The 15,533-nt window shown below is 32.6% G+C and overlaps 1 pseudogene; it reads right to left on the bottom strand.

The window, feature by feature from the left end:
* Positions 1-1,118, bottom strand: LOC129290029 (SPX domain-containing protein 2-like; annotated as a pseudogene).
* Between the last annotated feature and the right edge of the window lie 14,415 nt (positions 1,119-15,533).

Here is a 15,533-nt window from a genome sequence, read left to right as displayed (position 1 = left end):
CTAATCCTCCCCCAAAAACTTTTTGTGTAGAGGAGGCAATGAGAAGATGCTCATAGTAGAGCTTCTACCATGAATCTCATCTAAAGTCTAGAGGCCTTGTAAAGTTAGCTTGGTTTACACGTTCTCCATGTGCTTGATTTTAGCAAGTTCGTTGGGAACCTACTTCAATGTCTCTTTATTTTTGTTTCCACTCCCTATCATGGAACCACACCCATCTTCCTCCTTGAAGGAAGAGGATTCGCTAGGAGCCTTACTTTTAAGGAAAATATAACCTAGCATCACGTCACACTCCTTTACAAGTTTGTCAAGCATATCGATTTTAAAGAAAGGTTGGTTCAAGACTTATTGGATAAAAGGCAAGCGAATTAATGCACCATTTTGCTTATTATATTTCTTTATTATCTTCACTAAACCTGCTCAAAGAAAAAGAGGTAAGATAATAAAAATACAAATCTTTCCCTAACAGTCACCATCAACCCCTCACTTCCAATCCCAAGTCATGTTTTCCTAAAAATAATTAATAAAAGATACCGCCTAATTATTCAAATTAGATAATATTACGATTAAATAATTCATTCACTTAAAAAATTACAAATATCATATATGCTCAGTAGCCTTACAAATAGAGTAACACACCACTCTCTAATAGAATATTCTAAGAAATGAAAGTGTGAAAGTATAATCCACATTACCTTAACAGTCATCTAGCTATATATTTTACTTGTGCTTAGCATCCTTGCAAAAGATTTTACATTATCAAAAGATTTTATCATCTGATAACAAAACTAGAATTCATATCTTAAAGCTAATACACAGCCCCTTAAAATTACCTGTGTAATTAAGTGCCTTATAGTTCTCTAGCAAAACCATCTCTCCATGAAAATCCACTATTTCCCTCCCTACTGTCACCAGTTCTTCATTTGAATCCTCAGCCTTAGAAAGTCTATCTTGCAACTACTGTATTATTTACAAGGACAAACTAGAGGTCAAATGGCAATTGAAGCTCAAAAATTTGTTACTCGCCCTATATGCAAAATAACACATGACTTTTACACAGACAAACATAGGAAATTGATAAATAGGATTTAAAAAAGGCTCATCCATATTACCTGATACATGTCTGCAATAGGGTAAGGACAATAACAACTTCACTTAGGAAATTGACAGGTAGTGTATAGGACATTAACAACTAAATGGTTATTTGCTGATGATAAGTAGGGTTAGGACATTAACAACTTGTCTTAGGAAATTGACAAGCATGCATATATAGTTGTACATGTAGGTAGTTAATGTGTGCCATACATGTTGTGATTCTGATTTTCACTAAAATTAAAATTTATGAATTTTCAATCAATTGTAGATGAAGGGAGAAAGGAAGGTCAATATTTTTAATTATGCAAAGTTTGTAGAAGAATTCTACAAGAAGAACAAGGGAAGTATAAATCAATTGGCGAAGGACAGGCAGATTTGACAAAAGCATAGGACAAGTTGTCACACCAGCAAAGAAGGAGGAGTACTCAAAGAAAGTAAAGGAGGAGATAGGAGAAATAGCTACAAAATATACTATACCCTTTCACACTCATTACTTTCCCAGTCAGTTTTTAGAGGTTGCAATGTATGTTAAGGGAAAAGACAAATTAAGGAAAAGGTGCGAGAAGATTGTCTTTGATAAATTGCTCAGTATAGGATGCAAGAAAATACACAGAGATATTTGTGGAGAGTTGATACAGGCCCTTGCCCCCCCAACCCAAGAAATATACATTAGAGGAAAAGTAAGAAAAATAAATATAAAGTATGCACAAAATTTAATGGGCATAAGGAATGAAGGCAAGGAGATAACTAAAGAAGTAGATATTAATGACAAATTATTCAAGAAAATGAAGGAAACTTACTTTAGAATGCTCTACAAGAATATTTTGAAAATGATAACATCTGAGAAAGAGGATGCTCAGTTCGAGTTGTTATTTCTAATGTATACTTTGAAAACTTTGCTGTGTTCAATAATAAGTATAAGGGTTAGTGATCGTGTTTTGAAGACTGTACATGAAACATGTAAAGGAATTAGCAAATACGATTGGGCAATGCATCTGTTGAATGAACTATGTAATGATGTGGACATGTGGAAGCAACAACTCAATAAAGGGAAGATAACTGGAAGGAAGAATGTTAAAGGATGTATCTATTTCCTCATGGTAAGTGTGTAGTTGTAATTTATATCTTAAAAGTAACGTGTAAAAATTTATATAGGTTTATTGCTTCCATTATTTTCCTCTTAGCTAAGAAGAAGCACCTAAGCTCGATAATGCCCTCACATATTGGGAGGAGGAGAAAGTTGTTGAAAGGGTAAAGGTAAAGAAGAAGAGCATCCAGGGCATATTGTATGATCTCATGAGTGCAGATGGTAATTCTTTTACCAAGTTTCTGGGGCATATTGTATGATCCCATGAGTGCCGATGGTAGTTCTTTTACCAAGTTTTTTCCAACAAGTGCTTTTAATCACCTAGTATGTATAGAAAGTAGTCCTATATTCATTTACCAATTTTTCCATACTGACACATAATTTATTTTGTAGGAAATAAGGAAGATGTATGTAAGAGTAGTGTCTACACTTGGTGAGGAGCTGATGAACTTATAAATGAAGCTTCTACAGGATTCAAAAAATATTGACAAGACAGAAGGAGAGGGTGATGAAATAGATAAAGAAACACATAAAGATTCTAAAGAGGAGGATGAAGAAGAGGAAGAGGAAGCTGCTGAGGATAATTTAGAAGAGGCTGATGAGGATAAAGAAGGTAAAGGAAAGGATGATGAGGATAATTTAGAAGAGGCTGATAAGAAAATCTCTATAGAAGGTGAAGAAGAAGATGAGTAAGGAGATGAGGAGAATGCTAAATTGAGTGAAGAGAAAGATAAGGAAAAATTTGAAAGGGATGAGGATGAAGGAGAAGAGAAAGAAGCAGTAGGAAAAGGAGAGGAGCTAAAATATGTGCATGAGAGTATGGATGAAGAGAAGGAAGCGGAGGGGGAAGTAGGAGAGTTAAGTAAACATGACGATAAAGCAGAAGAAAAGAAGCTGTAGAAGGGATTAAAGAGCTACAAATTATGGAAGTACAAGAGCCTAGGAGATCACAAAGGTATAAAAGACTTGCCGTGAAGTCTCCTTAGGTTAGACCTAGTCAGAAGAAGAAACTAGCTGAGAAGGAGCATTTATTTTAGATGTGCACAGCATCATGTGATGAAGACGAGGAAGGGAGCTAAGTTGTCACACTGGATAAAAAAAACACCACCTAAACTTTGTTTTTAACCAAATGGTTTTTGTTTTCTTTAATAAGACCTTCATGTAGATGTATAGATATTTCTTAACTCATGCTGAGCTCAATGTCTTGGTAGAACTAGATGGATCAGTGATAAAGTATGAAATTTGTAGTCAATGAAATCATTTTACCACTATACAAACATTAACTTACTGTTCTTATGATTCTATTTTGCCAATTTTAGTTTATGACAATGGTCGCCAGGACATTAGTTGGAGATCAAAAAGAGAATGAAGGCAGAGTTAAGAGGCACATTTTTAGTTCAGAGTTCATCGAAAAAATGGTAAACAACTATTGGTCCTGGACTGCTGGTGACAACAGTAAAGAAATACTACCTAAGTACCTGAGATATAATATTAGAGATTGTGACTTCATTTTTGGTCCTACCCTATTCATTGATCATTGGTGGTGCTATGTCTTTGAGTCCATGATAGAGAACTTTTATGTCTTAGATTCGTTGGTCAGTATTTTTGAGTATGAACGGAGAAAGAAAGAGGATGAGAATATTAAAAAGGGCAAAAAGCTTGCTAGGAAGAAGCAAAAAAAAACAGGACAAATGGATGTAAAAGAAAAGCTAGCACATGCTTGTGTATGTTTGCACTTGTCAGTTACTTCATATTGACTTGTTATTTCCTTATGCATAGTTGTTAATGAACATTGTTAACTTTTATGCAAAGGGACTGCTTCCACCAAATGCTCCTGGCTATTAAACTAGATTTATTTAATGATGACATGAAGCTAAATGTAATTTGGCCTAAAGTTCGAGTGTAGAAGGATACATGAATGTTATTTAGTTAATAGATTTAGCTTATGTTTGATTTTGCTGTGGCTGTTATTGAGTTGGCTGATTTAGTACTTTTGTAATGACTTAAAAAAAATTAAATTAAAAAATTATTATAATATATATACATACATATATATATAACGTAAAAGTAAGGTAATTGGATCTTTTATTATATTACATATAAAATATAAATTTTTATACTAATGGTGTAACGAAGAGAATTTGATAGCAAGTGGAATGTATTTAGACTATTATTTTAATGTTTAATGTTTGAATCAGGATAAAGCAAAAAGGAAATTTTTAATATTATGTAATAATTATTAATTTACCAAAACACCACTCTTCTGTATCTTTGACCATGGTTTTTTTAGTCATTTAAATTCCCATTGGATATTTTCATCATGATCAAGGAAGGAAAGGGAGGAAATGCTCTGTAATATTCTAGAATTCTTTGTGCCAGAAAGTGTGCGAGCATTAGGATTTTTTTAGCTGTCACTCTCCCTTCTCATTATCAGTTTTGGGTGCTAGCTGGTTTGCCTTGGCTCATCTTTAAGTGTTTGCTGTTCTAAATCATCAAATCATCCATCACTTTCTCCTTTGTTCAGCGCTGCTGGGGATTCTCTTCTTCATCATCCTCTGCTCCACGTCGCTAAAGTTTATTCTTCCTTATTCGTTCATGTAGCTGCGCGTGCATCAGGATTTTTTTCCTCTTCCCTTGTTTTTCACCTTGAACTTCTTTTCTCATCCTTTGTTTGAGCTGTTGTGGCTTAGAGTATCAAGTTTTTCCTCTTCTCCTTTCAGTTTTGATGCATCATATCTCTTCTCTGTTTGCATTCTAGTATGGGATTCTGACATTCCTCTCCTTTTGCTTTTCTATCGTGTTGTTTTTGTTCTCTGTCATGTTGTTTCTGTTGAGATGAGGAACCATGATTTCTTCCTTTCCTTGAAAAATCTGTGTGAGTGTAAGGTAAGATGTGATAGGGTTGAAGTTGCAATTCTTCTGTTGAACTTTTGCTGCTATTTATGACTTTTGAGGGAGGAAAAAAAAGGAAGAATTTCAGCTAAAATTTTATGTGCTGAAAGCATAATTATGATAAGTGTGGGTTAGAATTTTTGAGTGAAATTAGTTTTGTTTAGATTGATTGATATTGAAGAATTGGGTAAGATGAGATTTGGATAAAAGAACATGGATATGAAACCTATATATTGGTGCCTATAAAATGTTTGATAAAATGCTTTTTTTTACCAAAAATAAAATGCTTGTTAGGAGAGTTACTTGATTGTGAATCTCCTAAAAAATTTATTAAATTTCTTGTAAGACATAAATGGGTTGAATGCTATTATTTTATTGAATTGAGTTTGGTATTGTAAAGAAATTTAATTATAAATATAATATAGTTAGTTAAATTCTTTGAAGTTATTCTGTTGTTAAGAAATCGTTAGACAAGACATTTGAATGTTAAAAAGCTTTATGGAGAAATTTGGAATTACTGTATATTTGGTGTTTCAATAAAAAGTTTGTGTTAAGTAATTTATAGACATAGAAGACACTTATTTTCTACAATGAAAGAGTTAGGATTTGAGATTTTTTTTAGAAAGGTATTTTGCTAGTGAGTCAAAGGTCAAATTGTTGTTTATATATATATATATATATATGTATTCATCTTTGGAATATTTATGGAGTGTTTGAGGTGATGTTTGAGAAAGTTTGAAATTAAAATTTTTACCTTTTATTTAAATTTTTTTTACTAGAGATTTTGAATGATAAAGCATATGAGAGAAAATGACAATGATATTAATTGGATATTAGGAACTTAGAGATCAAGCATTCACATAAGAGTGCCAATTAGGAGTAAATTTTATGTTTGAAAATATGACAGGTAAGTAGATAGCTTCCCAACTGATTTTCAATAAAAATTTCATTTACTATAATAGTACATTTTTATGCAAATTATTTTAGTAACAGTGATGTAGTTATTGAATAGTTTGTTTATCAAATTTCTTTATTTTGTGAAATTACCTTTATTAGTTTTGAAATTTTAATTAATTAATAAATATAAGTTTGGACTTTGATTATGAGATTTTATTCTATCGAATATTAGATTGACACAGAGAATAATTCATGTGAATTTGACTTTAAAAATGAAAACTTTATTTATTATTGATGATTTTCTCGTATGTTTGAAATTGGATTTAAAAGAGACTTATTACAAAACACTGGTTGTTAGCGACAGTTCTGTTAGCCCTTGGCGCGCCATAGTCAATGACTAGTTAGTTCGATTTTCGTGAACTTTGTTCTCACGTTTGTTATTCGTAGGTCTCATACCTGCATTTGTTTCGTGGCTTCAAGCCACGTTTGGTTAGCATTATCCTCATGGACTGTGTGTCCACCTTTGTTTTGTGGCTTCGACTGTGTTTGGTTACTTACTTTCGTAGACTTTGTGTCCATATTTGTTTTCGGCATAAGCCGTGTTTGGTTATTTACCCTTATGGATTGTGTGTTTACGTTTGGTTATAATGATAAATTAAATTATTTGGTGATTTTACATCTCATTAGTTTTTTTATTTAGTAATTTATTTACAAAAATTTATCTTGTTTATTTTCTTTCTTGAAATCACGTGACAATAATATTTGATCTGATAATTTAATAGTTCAAATTTTCATTTAAAGTTATATAGAGCCATTTTATTCTAAAATTTACTGAGTTTTTATGAAAATCATTGCCTCCTATACTAACATAATTGTTTCAAACTTTCTTTTTATTTATGTTCAATTGTTTATTGTTGGGATGTTATTCACTGAATATATTTTTGTCTTAGATAGCATAGTCGATGATCTATGTTTGGCTGATCTCTGAGAGCTTATTGTTGAATTGATGATAAGAATTTTTGGAGATACAATCTTTTTAATGTAAATGTTTAAGTAGGTATTATGCTTTTAAATTATGAGTAGGTGCTCCATGTTAACTATAGATATAATTCTGATCTATTATTTATTTATTTATCTGTTGTAGAGGAGCAGAGCTTTGCATTTCTGATTCAAACTGTATACTGTTATTGTAAAGATTTTAGGAAATCCTATTTATAGAGGAGGTTCTATTAAAATTTCTACAAAAAGTTTACGAATCTTTTATTTATAAAAAAATTTTACAATCATATTTTTCCATCCTATTTTAAATTAATTAAAGTATTAGATTAAAGTTTTCTTAATTAAGGCTTAAGAGATGTATGTTTGTGCATATATCTTGTGCCGGTCATATCTAATTTTTGGGGCATGATAACTTTTGTCATAAATTTTAATTGTAATCATTCATGTGGTGTACACGTCATCACATGGTTACAGTCGTAGGACAACAATTACTTGGATGAGAACGATTATGTGATGCCAGAATACTAAGACATATGAATGTCTTGTGAACCACTTAGATATAACTTGCAAACTATAAACTCATGATATTTCTAATATGACTGCTTTATTCCTGAAAGACGACCTCTAACATAAGAAATTTGAACTCTTGTGGTGGCTTGTCAATCATCGCAATAATGAGAAAGAACCCGCTGTGATGTCTATGTTATCAGGATCCCACAAATTAAAGACAAGAAGTGAAGATAGAAGGACTACTCAAGCTATGCATATCATTTAAGATCAAATCAGGATAGTGCTAATTGTGAAATTGCACCTTGTAAATGTTCTTACTTTGTAAATGTACCAAAGCTGTACTTACTTAATTACACAGTGTCATCACCTTTATAGAGTCTACAATTTTGGATATTGCACTTTGTAAATGCTAATTTTAATTCTGATTACTATTTTTAATGCTTATGTCATGGTGTTTAGTCATTGAAATTTTTAATTGGGACAATAATTATTAACAACTAGGTAAGGGGGAATGACAACAAGGAAAGGGGGGTTGACAAGTTGGGTAGAGAGAATGACAATTGGGTGAGGTGCATTCATGTAATAACCCTAGAATTTTAGTAGAGTTAAAATTTATGATAAGAAATTTTAATTGTATTTTATTTAAAGTTTGGGAGTAAATTATAATAACCTAGGAATTTAAGTAAGATTAAAATAAATGATAAATTATTTGATTGTATTTTTTTATATTAATTTTTGGAACAAATAAGACAAGAGGGAATGTTGAGTGTAGTGAAAATTGTGTTAATAACTCATCTATTGGATCATTGGCTCAAAAATTTTGCTAATGTTAGAGAGGTGTTTTTTTTTAGCCTTTAGTAAAATTATTGTAATAACCCCAAAATAGTAAACAACAACAACAACAACAATAATAACAACAACAAATTGGTGATAATTTATTTGATTATAATTCTATTAATTCCAGAGCAGATACATCAAGAGATGATAGTGGTTTAGGGGATTTCATGTGACCTATATATTTTAAAGAGGTTTTAGGTTTGATCTTAATGAGGCTAGGAAATATTTTTTTTCCTCTTTTAGTTTTAGACTATAGTGAAGTTACCATAATGTCCCTTCGTAAAAAACAACAAATACAAGAAACAGAGACTAAAACGCACGCTTCAATCTTCATTTCCCATCTACTGACTCCTTCCAGAATTATAAAGAGAGAGAGAGAGAGAAGCTTTGACTGGAAGACAGCCCTCCCATCACTTTCATCTTTGTTCCTCCTTTCCCCGTCACTAGTGTGTGTGTTTAGGAGATGGCCGTCGGCTGTAGCAAGGAGCTTCAAAAGAGTCCCGATCTCTTCCTCCCTATTCCTGCATTATAGTCGATTTATCCTCCTCCCTACCTTTGCATCATTACTGTGATTGTGAGTGTGACAAAATTCTTCATCCTCCTCCCCTGTTCTCCCTTGTTCGTGCGTCGCCCTCTTCTCCCTGGTCATGTTTCAAGCCATTCAAACCTCTCCTTCTCCTATGTTCTTGCTAAGATGCGTTAGAGACCTTTTTCTTCCTTTGATGTTGCATCGTGCCGCACTGGTGTAGTAGAGGGAGTTTTGACTTCTTCCTTTTCATTTCTCCTATGCTCTTAGGGTGCATATTGTTCCATTTTCTTTCCTCTGCCTTGGAAGACCTGCGTATGTGCGTGGGTGTTGGGAGTATGAAATTTTTAAAATTTTTCTCCCTAGTTCTGTGGTTGTTCGTGAATGTGGAGGTGAGGATTCAGTTCGGCTAAATATTCATGTTTTTAAAAGCACATCTTTAATATGTGATTTCACTTGAAAAATTTGATTATTATAAGAGGAAGACGAGTTGATTTTCTTCAAGCTTGAATTGGTGTTTCTTGGAGATAGAGATTGATCTTATTTTAGGAATAAAACTTAGGAAGTTGAATGATTCCAATGATTAAATTGGAGAATTTTTGAAAAGGAAATTTAAGAGAAAGAAATTTGGTATTATAAATGAGTATTGATGCTTGCAGGAAAAGTTTTGCTTAGTTATGTATTTTCTAAAATCTCATTAAATATCCTAAAAAATATAACTAGCTTGCGTGCTACTATTTTGTGAATTGAGCTTGCCATCATGAAAAAATTGAATTATGTAACCTATTTGGTTTGGATACTATTTAATTATGAAGATAATTTGAGTTTTGCATGAAATTTGTTAATAAGGGTACTAGTATGTAATTAGTTAGATTCTTGAGAGTTGTATGGTTGAGTAGAGGAGTGGGTATGTAAAGTATTGAAAGGATTGAAGAATCTAAGACTTGGTCGATTTAATTATGATGACTTGGAGCCTGACTAATTATGGCGTTGCTGATATTGAAAGATAATTTATTTAACTGGAATAAGACCATTAAACCTTCCTTTTATATTGGATAGGGTATTTAGAGGAAAGAAGAGTTTATTGAAGTTGTGAGAAGTGAGTTACGAATCTTGTGAATATTATAGGTAAGTGAATAATGTCCCAATCAATTTATAAATTAGAAAATTTTCTTTATCAAAATATTGATTTAACAATTTATAGATATTATATATTTCTCTTGCATTAGTTCCTTTTATTAATTAAATTGTTTTACTTCTTGGAGTCATGACTTATACTTTTTCGATTGACGAAAATACTTTTACAAAGTTTAGTAGTCTGTTATTTGATAAAGCCAACTATGAAAATTAGTGAACAATTTATGAAATATTAATTATGAATTTTCATATTTACAAAGATTGATGTTTTATATGTTTCATGTGAGTTTGATACTGAGAAAAGAAATTATACTTTGCAAGTAATGACTTTCTCACATGTTTGAAAGTAGATTTAAAAAGAGACTTTATATAGAACATTAGTTGCTAATGGCAATTCCGTTAGCCCTTGGCATGCCATGGTTCACTTAGCTAGCAGGGTGTTTATAGGAGATTCTAGCCCTGCACAATGGCTAACGCATATGGAACAGAGGGATGGTTATTTGTGAGCATCAAACTCACGTTTGTTTTGTGGCTTCGGCTGTGTTTGGTTACTTACCTTCGTTGACTGTGTGTCCACGTTTGTTTCGTGGCTTTGACTGCATTTGGTTACTTATCCTCATGGACTATGTGTCCACGTTTGTCTTCGTGGAAAGAGCTATGTTTGGTTATTTATCGTCATGGACTGTGTGTCCACATTTGTTAATTGTTCTGATAAGTCCCTGTAATATTAATTTGATTATTTGATGATTTTACATTCCATTAGTTTTAATTAGTAAATCATTTATAATTATTTATTTTATTTATTTACTTCCTTACAATCAAGTGATAATAATATTTGATATGATATTTTATTAGTTCAAAATTTTATTTAAACTTTATAGAATCCTTTTATTTCTAAATTTTATTAAATTTTTATGAAAATCATTGCTTCTTTAAATTGCATAATTGTTTCAAACTTTTCTTTTATTCATGTTTAATTAAATATTGTTGGAATGTTATTCACTGGAAAAGATATTTCGGTCTCAAATGGTATAGTTGAACTCATGACTCAAGGTATCTACTGAGGAGTTTTATTGCTGAATTGAAGTGGAAAAATTATTTTAGTCAAACCCTAATTTGATGAAAAGTTAAACTTTATACTTAAGTTGGCATTTGGCCTTAGGTTCTCCACATAGACTACAGGTAGGACCCTCACATTTCTTTTAAAATTGAATATCTAATTTAATATTGTAACAATTTCTAATTACCATATTAGTGTGTTTAACGTATTAACTTCAGAGTTTCTCCTATCACAGCTTAAGGGATGTGAGTTTTGTGCCCATATCCCGTGTTGGTCACACTTGATTTTTGGGGTGTGACAATTCACAACTTACCATGTTCCAGGTGTGACAAGAACCTTAGCAAATGCACAATTATTGTTAACAATTGGGAATAGGAGATTGACAAGTTGGGTAAGGGAATGAAAACTGGGAAAGGTGCGTTCATAACTTACCATGTTCCGGGTGTGACAAGGACCTTAGCAAATACACAATTATCGTTAACAACTAGGCAAGGGGGAATGACAATTGGGAAAAGGGAATTGACAAGTCATGTAGGTGAATGATAATTGGGTGAGGGGCATTCACAACTTACATTGTTTCATGAGTGACAAGGACTTGAGCAAATGCACAATTATCATTAACAACTGGGCAAAGGGAAATGATAACTGGGAAAGGGGGATTGACAAGTCATGTAGGGGGAATGACAACTGGGTGAGGGACATTCACAACTTACATTGTTTCACGCATAACAAGGACTTGAGCAAATGCACAATTATCATTAACAACTAGGTGAGGGGGAATGACAATTGGAAAAGGGGGATTGACAAGTCATATAGGGGAAATCACAATTGGGTGAAGGGCATTCACAACTTATATTGTTTCACGAGTGATAAGGACTTGAGCAAATACATAATTATTGTTAACAACTGGGCAGGGGAATGACAACTGGGAAAGGGGGTTGACAAGTCATATAGGGAGAATTACAATTGGGTGAGGTGCGTTTACAACTTACATTATTTCACGAGTGACAAGGACCTAAGCAAATGTACAATTATTATTAATAATTGGGCAAGGGGGAATGAAAATTGGGAAAGGATGATTGACAAGTCATGTAGGGGGAATCACAATTAGGTGAGGAGTATTCACAATTTATATTGTTTCACGAGTGATAAGGACCTGAGAAAATGCACAATTATCTTTAACAACTGGGCAAGGGGGAATGACAATAGGGAAAGGAGGATTGACAATTCATGTAGGGGGAATCATAACTTCCTATTCATTCATTGTCAATAGGGCTTACATTAGTATTTACAACTTGAACATGTAGAGCAGCTATAAAAGCATTATCATCCATGCATTTACATAATATTGACAACCCATTCTAAAAATAACTACATGGGCTGCATGGATATACTACACCTTCAGATGCATTTATAAAAAATACCATATGTATTTATAAAAAAAATACCATATGCAATTACAAAAAAATATCAATTGCATAATCAAAAAAATTACATCTTCTCAACATTAATCAGCATGGATTAAGGTTCTTGCAGGTCCTGAAAGTATGATTAGCCTCATGACATCTTCCATAATGATAAGGCATTTTCTTTTAAAATTGAGATTCATGTCTTTTTGTCTTAAGTCTTCCTAGAGGCCTTCTAGTCTTCGATGGCTCCAAAAATATTTGGGTTAACATATTTGTCATTGTTAATGCACCTGGATGTGGAATATCATGTGTGAACACAGGCCTCATGCTACAAGCATAAATTTTCTATTGTGATATCAACTTATAGAATTTATTCACAAATGTGTAAACATTTCCATAAATCAGCTTTATTATTGCACATGCATGTGCACAAGGTATTCCACTCATTTGCCATGCCAAACAAATGCATTCATATTTTGCAATATCTACATTTAAATGAATTATTCCATTAAGAGAAAAGGTTTGTACTGAGATTCAATTTTCTCCATAAAATTATGCATGCAAATTTGCAGCCCTCATAACTTACTCGATCAAATTTGCCTCTATATTAGGTCCTACCCCATCTTTTCAATGAATAATAGCCATTTTAGATGCCAGCATCTTGTTTGCCCATTTCTCTCGATGCTCATGTATTAAAACATTAACATTGTGCTTTCACTCCTTCACAATCTAAGTGTTAAATGATTCAGCAAGATTTGTTGTAATGTTATTCCATCATTTATGAGAAAACTTACATTATGCCCATCAATCTACATCCCCTTGAACTACAACCCATTGTGTTAATTGTGGACTAAACAATCTAATGTTTCCTATGGCAATATTAAATTCTTCCTCATGCCTAGCATAAACAACAGGATCAAGCAATTTAAGTATATATAGCCTCTTTGCTATTCCCTGACGTCCTCCTCTGACCTTTGTTGATTTTTACATATTCAATACTAAAATTTTCCTTCACATGATGGTAGCAATATGCATGTCTCTCATCACTAAAAATGGCTTGCATTATGCATTATGCATTATGCCTATCAGAGACTAATGTTATCTCAACTGATCTTGTGATGTCTTTGACATTTTTGAGAAACAAAGACCAATCTTCAAATGTTTCCCTACTCACAATAGCATATGCTAGTGGAAATAGGTCATTGTCCGCGTCATAAGTAAAAGCTGCCAACAATGTTTCCTTGTATGAATCGCTTAGAAAGCATCCATCTATATAAAGTATGTGTCAACAACCTTTTAGAAAACCTAAAATACAGCATTCATATACAATGAATAACCTCTCAAATCTATTGCTATCGGAGGCATCCCATTTCACAACTGTCATTGGATCAGTTTTCCTTAATCTATCACAAATCCAAGCGATTATCATATAAAAATCTTATGGAAGACCATGTATATCTCACAATGCTTTACCTCTTCCTATATATGCTTGACTGTATGTTAATCACACACCATACTCTCTATATAAGTCTCTTCTAATTTCATTCGTACTCTTATCTATACTAGACCTCAAAGCATCAGCAATGATTAGTGAAGTTAAATATGCCCTTGTCCGATATAAAACAATAAGCTTGTCTTGTGTATTGTGGATGTACTCGTTATTGAATCTTGTTACCTCAAAAACATACTATGCTTTTCTATTGAATATGTTGCAATATTCCATAGACATCCCTCAACCTTGCACTTAGCAATGACCTTTTTTATATTGTTCTTCTTAAACTTGTATGAAAACTTGTGCCCAATACTATACTTATACAAAGTTTGTCTAAAGGCTATTGCATCGGTAAACATTTGCCCCTTACCTACAAATAAGTCCTTCCATTTCACTAAATTCATTTTAAGTATTGGTGTAGGCACCATTTATACAGCACATTCTAATAGCGAGTCTTCAATCTTAGGACACAAACTAGGTGGAGATAAAAACCCTCCCTCTGAACCTCCTAATAAATTATCAATCTTGTAGAAAATTACAATTCGAGCACATTAGTAATACTAAATTTTAATATTATATATGTTAACAAAAACAGTTAACACAACTTACACATATTGGTACTCAGTTGGGTCATCCATTGATACTTATGCAATGTCATTTCCATTTACAACTATATGTACATGTTCACTTTCTTCATTATACTTAATTAAATGTTTTACTGCATCATCATCAAGAATATTTATAAGTGTGTTTCTGTCAATGTTGAGTGTAAACTTCATCTTACTTCGAATGTTTTTGCACCCCATAATTGTTGATAACATTCTTCTCATCTCTTCATAATTTGTCCCTTCCTTTATACTTTTTGTTCTTACACTCCCACCCACATATTGCATACTTGGCTATCATATGCAATTTTCCTTTCTATATGAAAAAAACATAATAGATATTTCCCGAAAGTACTAGCCATCTTTCATGTCAACTTGCACAATACACAACATATTGACAACTACCCATAGCATATTAACAACTTAAACTTCAGCAATTAACAACACATATGAGATATTGTCAACCTATGTTGCACACAACATATTGACATCTGCCCATGCCATATTAACAACTTAAACTTCATCTATTAACAACACATACAAGGTATTCTTGACCTACATGACACATAACATATTGACAACTACTCATAGCATATTGACAACTTGTACGTCAGCTATTAATAACATATTTTACTATCTCATGATAGACTCATCAACTCAATCAAGTAGCACTAGATTCTTGAATACACTATTACTAATGCAACTCCAATGACCACCCATGACAGCTATATCGATCGAGAGAGAGAGACTACCCATGACTCATATACTTATAAGGAGAGAAAGAAAAAACCCTATTTTACCAATAGACCATAAAACACTAGATTAAATGATTAACAGGGAGTATATGCAAACTAATATCATCATTTACTTACTTCCGTGAGGTCACACTATCAAATTCTTTGAAGCTCAAAGTTGGGTGCAAGATTGTTCAAACATAGGCCCTCTTCCTTCACAAACTCTTACATACCTCAAACTAAAGATGATTGTAAG

This window comes from Prosopis cineraria, unplaced genomic scaffold (genome assembly GCF_029017545.1).
Source record: "Prosopis cineraria cultivar Desert tree isolate PC_DT_omini unplaced genomic scaffold, ASM2901754v1 PC13, whole genome shotgun sequence".
NCBI lineage: Eukaryota > Viridiplantae > Streptophyta > Magnoliopsida > Fabales > Fabaceae > Prosopis > Prosopis cineraria.
This window is presented reverse-complemented; position numbering and strand designations above follow the sequence as displayed.